The sequence below is a fragment of the Mesoplodon bidens genome (assembly GCF_964165515.1).
Source record: "Mesoplodon bidens genome assembly, chromosome: 17".
NCBI lineage: Eukaryota > Metazoa > Chordata > Mammalia > Artiodactyla > Ziphiidae > Mesoplodon > Mesoplodon bidens.
This window is the reverse complement of record NC_138174.1, coordinates 50,710,432-50,720,947: the sequence shown is the minus strand read 5'-3', so window position 1 is coordinate 50,720,947 and position 10,516 is coordinate 50,710,432.

Sequence of the window (10,516 nt, the reverse complement as noted above, 5' to 3'; positions counted from 1 at the left end):
ATCTCACATGCCGTGGAGCGGCTGGGCCCGTGAGCCATGGCCGCTGGGCCTGCGCTTCTGGAGCCTGTGCTCCGCAACGGGAGAGGCCACAACAGTGAGAGGCCCGCGTACTGCAAAAAAAAAGTCAAAAAACAATATGATATCCTTGACTGTCTCATCAGTATGGTTGACCTCAAACAAGCCAGTTAATATCTTAGAGTTCCAGTTGAATTATCTATAAAATATAGACATTAATATTCCTAACTTAATTCTTACATGGAATCAACAAATTTTTAGCGTACTTACTATATAATTTTATTGTCCCCTCTAAAACATAGGTATACTCAAATGCAGAAGACATAGTTCCTGCCCTCCAGCAACTCACAATCACTATAGACAAATAAACAAATTAAAGCAATTAATTTGTTATAGATACTAGAATATAGATACATACAGTAAGAATCAAGAGTTCAGGGAAACTCATCAGAGGAGTTGGGCCTTAAAGGAAGTTTTGAATTGAGCTTTAAAGGAAGTTTTCCCAGCAGACCAGGAGTTACTGACATTACTGGCAAAATGACCATCTAATTGGGAAAGTGAAGGGGTGAACCAGCACGGCCAGTTCAGGAAAAGGGCTGACCCACAACACGTTAAAGGAAGGGTTGTGAGAGATGGGGCTGGAGAGATCACAGGGCCTGTGTTCCACACAGAAGGGTTTGCCCTTTTCCATGGCCAGTGTTTCTCAAATATCTGAGGACTGCATGCTGCAGACTCATCTGGATGTTTGTTTAAAATGCAGATTCCTGACCTTCAACTCTCATTCATATTATCAGAACCTCTGGGGTGGGACCCAGAAGTCTTTAACAAAGACTTCAAGTAGCTCTTATACATCTAAAATTGGTGGTGGGGGGCTTCCCTGGTGGCGCAGTGGTTGAGAGTCCACCTGCCGATGCAGGGGACATGGGTTCGTGCCCCGGTCCGGGAAGATGCCACATGCCGTGGAGCGGCTGGGCCCGTGAGCCATGGCCGCTGAGCCTGCGCGTCCGGAGCCTGTGCTCCACAACGGGAGAGGCCACAGCATTGAGAGGCCTGCATACCACAAAAAAAAACAAAAACAAAAAAAAACCAAAATAAAATTGGGGAAGCCCTGCAGTGTAGAGATTTGAAGAACACTGAGTATTTTTTTTTTTTTTTGCGGTACGCAGGCCTCTCACCGTTGTGGCCTCTCCCGTTGTGAGCACAGGCTCCGGACACGCAGGCTCAGCAGCCATGGCTCACGGGCCCAGCCGCTCCGCGGCATGTGGGATCTTCCCGGACTGGGGCACGAACCCGTGTCCCCTGCATCGGCAGGCAGACTCTCAACCACTGTGCTACCAGGGAAGCCCCAAACACTGAGTATTTTAAACAAGAAGTAACAGAGTAAATTCTGTTCTCATAAGACACTGCTTCGGAAGCAATGTGTAGCATGACTATGAGATGGAAAGTAAGGGGATGGGTTAAACAGCTACTGCAATCGACAGGTGAGAGGGATGAGGGTCTGAGGGAGGAAAGTGTGTGAAGGTGGTGAAGGGCAGATCTGGAAAGACACAGTCGTCGTAACCCACGAAGCAGATAGATGTGTAAGGTAAAGTTCTTATGAGGTTTTTGGCTGGGTGGCCATTAATCTGGATCAGGGATCCACATACTATAGGCCAAGCCAAAGCCAGCCTACTGGCCAACTTTTGTAAATACAGTCTTGGGAAGACAACCACATTCACTTGTTTACCTGTTGACTATACCTGCCCTTCACTACAACAGCACAGTTGTGACAGAAACTGCACGGCCCGCAGAGCCTGAAGTGTTTACTATCTGGCCTTTGCAGAAAACATTTGCCAGTCCCTGACTTAGATAAATAGCATTAAGGGAAAAAAGAGGTAGCAATTGAATTGGAGGAGAAAAAAAGAATTCTGGGGATGATATGAAGTCTGTTTGGGGCAGAATGAGCTTACGGTACCATCATGGAGCAACCGCGGAGAAACTTAGGAGCTCTATCGGAATGCAAGATGAAAAATGTGTGTATCATGGTTTAGAGATGCTAATTAAAGGGAGGAAATGTTCAAGGAGAATCAGAAAAAGTAGAAAAAAAGAATAAAATAACAGGAGTCACAAATGCATGAGGAGTGAACAGAGAAGAGAAATTCAGAAGACACAGTAAGAAACAAGGAAGCCTGGTGTCCCCAGCATCATGGGAAGGTAATACAAAAACAAAGAAGTAGGCGTCAATCAGAGTAAAATGAGAATGTTCAAAGCAACCTTTGAAATTGGCAGTTTGAGAAACATCGGAGAACTCATCTGGAGCAGTTTGTGTGTGTGTGTGTGTGTGTGTGTGTGTGTATGAGAGAGAGAGAGAGAGATGATGATGATAACATATCTCTATTTTCTCATCTCCTATTAACTCATTATTACACATTATATATATATATCATATAGCATGTCACCTTAGCAACAGAGAAGGATTAAGCATTTGGTTAAAGGTAACGTATTAAAAATATATGCTTTTGGGCTTCCCTGGTGGCGCAGTGGTTGAGAGTCCGTCGGCTGATGCAGGGGACACGGGTCCGTGCCCCGGTCCAGGAAGATCCCACATGCCGCGGAGCGGCTGGGCCCGTGAGCCATGGCCGCTGAGCCTGCGTGTCCGGAGCCTGTGCTCGCAACGGGAGAGGCCACAACAGTGAGAGGCCCGCGTACCGCAAAAAAAAAAAAAAAAAAAAAAAATATATATATATATATATATATATGCTTTTTTCCTCATGCTCCTTCCAAAACTCCTCTAAAATGAGTGGAAAAAAATGCTTAAAGGTATAAACTCACAAAGACAGAGATGAAAGAGGAGATAGCAGCTGACTAGAAATGTTAACGATATTGTGTAAGACGAGAACCAGAGAGATAAAGGACAACAGAGTCAGATTTTGGCTTTCTCTACACAGTGGCTGCCAGGGAGGCAAGCCAACCTGTTTCACAGCCCAGAAGAGGCTCAGGAGTTGGAGGAACAGGTGTCTTTGAAGACAAGGGACGGAAGTGAAGCAAGAAACAAAAGATTCTATTAAAATTCCAAGAGATCAGACTCAAGCATCCATCTCCACCCTGTACAACGAGTGATTGCTCCAAGTCAGCTGAAGACACGTAGCTTATCTTCCAGAGAGGTTGTGCCTGTTATCCGTGGACTTGGTCACACGGTGAGGACAGCTGAAGGTGGGAAGGAACGGAGGCCCCTTACTGGAATCAGAAGGATTAAGCAAAGACCTGCCTTATAGACAGTGAGAGCTTCAGCCCTCATCCTCCACTAGACACACCAGAAGGGTGACTGGCAGCCTTCTACATCCTGGCAAGAGACTGAAGATTCTGTCCTGGGGAAATAACCAGCTCAACTCAAGGAAAAAAATACCTACAGATATCAATATTGAGGGTGAGGAATGTTCTCACTGAAATGGGTTTTCTGCCCCACCACACACATAGAATTTCCAATCTGCCCCTTGGTGCCACAGTTTGAAATATGAACAAGCAGGCAAAGACCAGTAGACATTTAGGAAAATTTCTGAAGTGAAAGAACCTGAAACAAAGAGAAAAAAACTGGGGAGACTGAGGAAACAAAAGTGCAGAGAGCACAAGAAAAAAAATATAACAAAATTGTAATTGATTTTCCCAGAGCAATAAACAACAAACAGCAAAACCTGGATGCTGTATAAATAAAAGGGACATTCAAAGATGGAAAAAATGCTTGCTCCTGGAAAATGAGAATAGGATGGGAGAAATAAAAGAAAATAAAATTAAAGGATTTCAGAGATGAAGTTGAGGGAAAGTAGAATGGAAAGCTATTCTTCCAAAATGTGCTTAAGCTAAACTGAGGAAGGAAATTAAGGAATCCAGGAAACAGGTGAATCCAACACAGGAAAGACTCAAAAACTATTCCCAAGATGATTGAGGGGGGAAAAAAATACTGTTTAACCTGTCTACAATGCAATTAATCTAGTTAGGAGCCGAAGAGCAGAGGAAGTATCTCTCCAAGAAGAAGTAGAACAGAGAGATTGCCTTTTATGTTTGACCATATTTACAGGAGTTTATAAGTCTATGAAAGCATCTAAGGATAAATGGATAATCGTTACATAGAATGTAAGCAAACAAAAAAAGTCATTATACAATTATTCATCTCCAAAATTTTTTCTTGCAGAGAAAAATAATCATAATAGGTACATGACTTGGATATAAGTTAATTTATGTTGTCAATATGAACACCGAAGACTGTTTTAAATAGTCTTGTGACACAAATAAAATTGTGATATTAATAAATTGGAAGAAAAGGGGAAGAAAAGTGTGTATGATGGTTATGGTGCAACAAAGGTAAATCTTAATTTTCTATGGTAAAAACCTAACACCCAACTTGGGGAAACAATTGCAGACTATCTAGAAAAGTTGAAGATATGCTTATCCTGTGACCAAAATTTCTACTTGTAGAGAAACTGCTTATGTGACCAGGATACAGATATCAGAATGTTCATAGAAGTATTGTTTGTTTAGGCCTAAAATGGAAAAACTCTAACTCCATCTATGATAATTTATAGGATAATTTTCTGTGGCTGGAGTTTTTGGTATAGCCATACAATGAAATACTCTACTACAGTTTTCTCAGCCTCAGCACTATTTATATTATACATGTGTTATACATTATAATATGTATTATATAAGTACTATATAAAATTACATATATATGCATATATTATTTATTATATACATATTACATAAAATAGGATGCACTTTATATACTACTAAATTTGTATAAGTATTTCTTTAAGTATACATGTCTTATGCCCTTTTCTAGAGTTGTGTTATAGTTTATAATTTAAGAAGTAAAAAAAAAAAAAAACAGGAAAAATATAGATAACACCTAATTGAAAAGTCGAGAAATAGCAGTAAAATATGTTATTTAGGAATATGAAAGGAAAAGCCTGAAAAGGCTAGGAAAAAAAGAAAGTTGTTATTTAAGGGTACAGAATTCACAAAAGCAAAGGATACGGGGAAGGGGCGGGAAGCAGGTATTACTCATTATAAACCTTCTTACAGTCAACTAGGTGCATATGTTAGTTTAACAAATATAAAAATTAATTTTGAAAAATGGAATAGTGATAGAGTGAGGCATGTGAATGCATTTCCTGGGTCATAAGCTCTATAATCATTCTGGCTAGATTTTTTCATGCTGCTTATTAATCACACTGGTGTTTATTATTTGCAGAGTGTCTGTATTCCTTGGGGTTGGCAGGAGTATGACAAGGTTATTTTACTAAACAGGTAATATAGAAGCATTTTATAATGTTGACTAAAGATTAAGTGAATAAATTCCAAAGGGGATTTTAAAACTATTATACATTCAATATAATAAGCAGGTAAATTCGAATGCCTTACTAAAATAATTCTTGAAAGTTTAAGCTTTTTGGCAAATCAAAGGAAACAGGGGAAAAAGAAAACAGTGGCTGAAAGTGAAGTTCATTTTAATATGTTGTAGGTGGTGCTAGAAAAATTATCTTTTCCAAGAGGTTGAAACATAGTATAATCAACAAGACACAAATAAGCATTATCCTAGTCACTTTTAGACTAGGAAAGTTTTTATTATTTCAATTGTTTAAATTGACATTGTAGTCACTTGGAAAGTGACTCACTGTTCAGTTCATTTTAAAAAGAGTGTGGAGAAAGCCAAGTTATAAATCTGAGATAAGCAACACTGTTTATTTATTCCTATCAGCAGCCCCAAAATCAATCACACAACATGGAGCTCAGTAAGAACTCTGACAGGAAAAGCGTAGAGGAGCCCAGACTCTACGGCACTTAGGGAAGGCTTCCTAGGGCAGGTGACATTTAAGCTGAAGTCTGAGCGTGAGTGGGAGTTAGCTAGACAGAAGTCATAAAGAAATTCTCCCAGGAAAGAAGACAGCACCACATAGCCTAGAGATGAGTGAGAACATGTTCTCTGAAGATGTGTGTGTGTGTCTGTATGTACGCACATGCATGTGCATGGGTGTGTATGTCTCTGTGCATGTGTATGTGTATCTGAACTGTGTGTATGTCTCTGTGTGTACGTGTGTTTGCATAAGTGTGTGTAGCATCAGGGCAAGAGAACAGTGACAGGCAAGTGAACAAATCTAGTTCAGAAAGGCTCTTCAAAGATAAGAGGTTCAGATTTGACCTGGGTAGTGATGGGGAGACACTAAATACTTTTAGTCCAGGGATGTGCACTTAGAAAGATCACCATGGATGCACTGTAGATAGTTAAAGAGAGCAAAACTGGAATTCCAGGAACTGGTTAAAAGGTCATAGGTGATTTAGGTGACAGATATGGTGCCCTAGACTAGGGTAATAGTCCTGGAAAGATGTAGCTGGACTAAAGAGATATTTAGAAGGTATGTCAACAGGACCTCACCTACTGATGAATGAAAAGTGAGGGTCAGGTAGTTAAAGAGTCAACGACACGTCCCAGGTGTCTGGCTTGGGTGATGTAGTTCACAGAGAGGGGGAATCACAAGGGAAAGGAAGCCTGAAATTATTTTGAAGGGTGTGTGTGTGTGTGTGTGTGTGTGTGCATGCCATGAGCGAGGGGAGAACATGTATTTGAGTTGGCATCTCTTAAACTTGAGGAGCTTGTAAATCATTTGTCTTTTTTTATACATGAGAATCTTGAGAGTTTACATAACGATGGGGGTAAACTGCTAGAGAGGGAGAGGTAAAAGATACAGAAGATTTGGGGGATATCGTAAAGAAGAAAACCCTGAGAAAGTGTGAGGAGATGGGATTGGAGTTCTATAAGGACAGATTGGGTTTAGACTGGAAGAGAGAGAGAGAGAAACAACTTTTTTTAAAAAAATTGAGATGTAATTGGCATATAACATTATACTAGAAACAACTCTTCTGATTAATCTTGGTTCGAGTCTCTGTTATCTCCTCGGCTTCTAAAAAGTTGTTATTGAGACACACATAATCATATATCTACAAAATACATTCCGGAATACTGAAATGGATGATATTTAATTCATTAATTGTACAGAAAATCTTCCTTATTCATAATAAACCATGGTGGGGACAACAGGACTTTGTTGAGATTATTATGAGAGAAAGTTGCTTAATTGTTTTCTATAAATATTGGGCCACAGCTTGAGTTGAAATTGTAAATTCCTTGGAACCTTGTGATTATGTCTCTGCCTCTTTTGTAACCCCCCAGGTGCTTTACATGATACTTTGTTCACTGTGGATATTCAGAAATGCTGACCACCAGCTTATAGTCATTTAAGTGCAGATTAAAATTTTTGTTTATTAGATGACTTGGGTAAGCAGGAAAACTCAAAAAATAGTGATTGATGACAAATTTTAAATTCTAGTTCAGATAACACAATAAATATTGGTAGCTAGACTACCATTAAGCATTCTGGATATATCAAGAGCTGTGGAGCTTTAAAATGCTTTCAAAGAACGAGAGAGTCTACATTTCTCTCTCAAAATTGAGGAAATCAATTTTGACTGTCATAAAATTATTCCTAAATCACCAGTGTTGGATGCAGGGTTGAGTCTTCAGCACGTAGGACAGAAGGTTACCTTTCATGTCTTTCTTTCCCATTTTAGTTCTTCAACCTAATGCATATGGTCTTCCAGCCTTACCATCCAAGGAAACGCCTGGGTCGAGATCACCCAAAACTTCATGTTGTCAAACTCAACAGGCACTAGTTACTCTGTCCTCAGACCTCTGAGAAGCAATTGGCACAACTGACTGTTCTCCCCTCCTTTAAACACTCTCTTCATGACTCCCATGCCCCATGTGCTGGTTTTCTTTCTGCTTCATTGACCGCCTCTCCTTAGATTCCTCTGTCTCCTGACCCAGCCTCTATCATGCTCACGGAGGCTGGGTTCTTCACCCGTTCTTTTCTCTCCCTCCATTCTCCTCATAGGTGATTGCATCCATTCCCACAGCCTTGAATTAGCTGTTGACTTCCACATTGGTATCATTAACCCAGGCCCCTTCTGATGCTCCATACTTCTCTTTAAAACATCCTTTTGGCTTCTCCACTTGGGGGAGTCCATGAACATACGAAACATGACATATCTAAAACAAAATTATTGATTTTCTCATCAAATCTCTTTTCCACCTCACCACTCTCAGTATGCCTCTGTTAAGCCAAGTGTACTACCAGCCACCACCCTACCCCCCCAAAAATAGAAATGTTGATTCCTTCCTTTTCCATACTTGTCATGTCCAATGCAATAGAAAGTTCTGCCTCTGGGTTCCATTCCAAGATGTGTCTCAAATTCATGCACTTTTCTCTTTCTCTGCCTCTGCAAGGTGGATAAAGCCATCATCATCTGGGTATTGTAACTGCCTACTGATTGGTCTCTCCACTTCAATATTTGTAAAATTATAATATTTAAAAATGTTTATTGGATCATGTCACTACCTCAGTTTAACCCCTCAATAAACTCTCCTGGTGCTTGGAATAAAATCCAAAGTCTTTAACATGACCTACGAAGCCTACGTGATGTTGACTTCTCCTATCTCTCCAGCCACATCTTGAGTCACTCTCCTGTTCTTCCCATCACCTAAGCATAATGGTCTTCCAGGGGATCCTCAAAGCCAACCACTTTTCTGCCTCAGGGCCTTTGCATGTACAAAATTGTTAGAACACTCTTCCTCCTCCCCACTGTTTGCCATGCATGGCTAGCTCCTTTTTTTTTCTTTCACATCTCAGCTTAAATGCCACCTCCCCTAAACGTGATGCCTCCTCTAAAGGAATATTTAAGCTGAGACGGGAAAGAAAAGACTTTCCTATCTAAAGTAGATTCTTTTTTAATTTTTTGTCTGAGCCCTTTGCATGCTTCCTTCACAGTCCTTATCACAATTTGTGATTCCTTTATCTTTTGTTCACTTACTTGATTGTGGGAGGAGCTCTCTCCCAGGCAAAACTCCTTAAGGGCAGGGTCTTACCCTCATTGGTGAGTAAGGGTCTTACCTTACTCACCATTGTACACTTGGCACAAGTGCCCAAGAACTATTTATTAAATGAGTAAAACATCCTCTATAAAAAATACTCTCTGAAATAATTTTAAGATAATTGTTTACTCAGCCTTAAACTTTCTCTTGTTCTGGACAAATAATTCAACTACATGAAACCTTTCAAAGATTTTTTTTTCCTCTAATAAATTGCTTGGTTTTATAATTCTCTCCTGAATTGAGTTAATTCTTTTCTTCTGTTCGTTTATTCTGGTCAGGGAGAGAGCGATAAGAAGAGCTATCCCAGTAGAGTACTTTGTTCATCTTTCCTCAATCCAGGAGCCTATTCTGACCCCAGTGTTCTGGGGAAACACCGCATCTTACCTGTCATCAATAGAGCGACTGACTCTAACTCAGACCACCTGCACAGACAAACGGCCTTTCTTTCACGGAAAGGAGGAGATGGATAGTACAGTGAAGTTAGATTGATTTTTCAATTTTCTTCTGTAAAACAATTATTTTTCCACTTACCCAGCCAGACATCTTAACAAACATGTACTCTGTCTAACAAAACAAAACATTTTATTTTGGTCAGGTTAGTTATGATCTATACCAGTTTTTGTTGTTGGTTTTTTTTTTTTTTGCAAAACATTTTAAGTTTGCCTTTACCAAGAAAATATGAACCAAGAAATCACCTTAGAGAAAAGCAGCACATCATTTGTTTCCAGAACTATTGCTTGAGAAATTATTTTTTGAAGGTCAGCTTTAAGTTTTCAGTCTGTTGTAAACCAATGTCAATATGTCAAGGCACAACAGATAGAAAAATAAATTCAGATAAATCCCAGTACGTCCAAAAAAACTATAGGCTATTCAGCTCACAACAGCAATTTGGAACCAATAAGTGAGGCTAGTGTCAATCCAAAAAACCCACCACTGTGTGTCATGATGAGTTCCCTGTAATACAATCCACCACTTAGGGACAGTGAGAGGAATGTCCTACTTTTCTTGTCTCTAATCATCATCCCAAACAGTAAAATCTCTTTAAAAGCACTTCCACACAATTATCTGGCTTCAACCTTCAACTCTATTACTTAGGAGAAGCGTTATGGATCACTCAAAAGGATTTCTAGTGTATCCTTTTCCAAATATTGTGGTTCCTAAGAAATCAATTGTGTCAAAAAAAAAGGGTAAGGGGTAAGACCACATGTAGTACGAAACCAAAAGGAAAATACAAAATCAGGATGCTGAATGTTGTTTTTCTTGTTCAGGGATTGTTAATAAATACGTGATATGCAAAGGTAGCTGATAAATAGTGAACGTGAAGAGACATGTCCCTTCCATCCTATGAGCATGTGATAGCTGGACTCATGCAGCTATTAACTACCACTTACAGCCGGGATCTGCACATATTCATGCCTTTAAATTTTAGTACTTGCAAGCTGAGCCATCTTCCTAACCGCTTACCTCACCCTGCTTTTACCTCACCCCATACGCGCGCGTGCGCGCACACACACACACACACACACACACACACACACA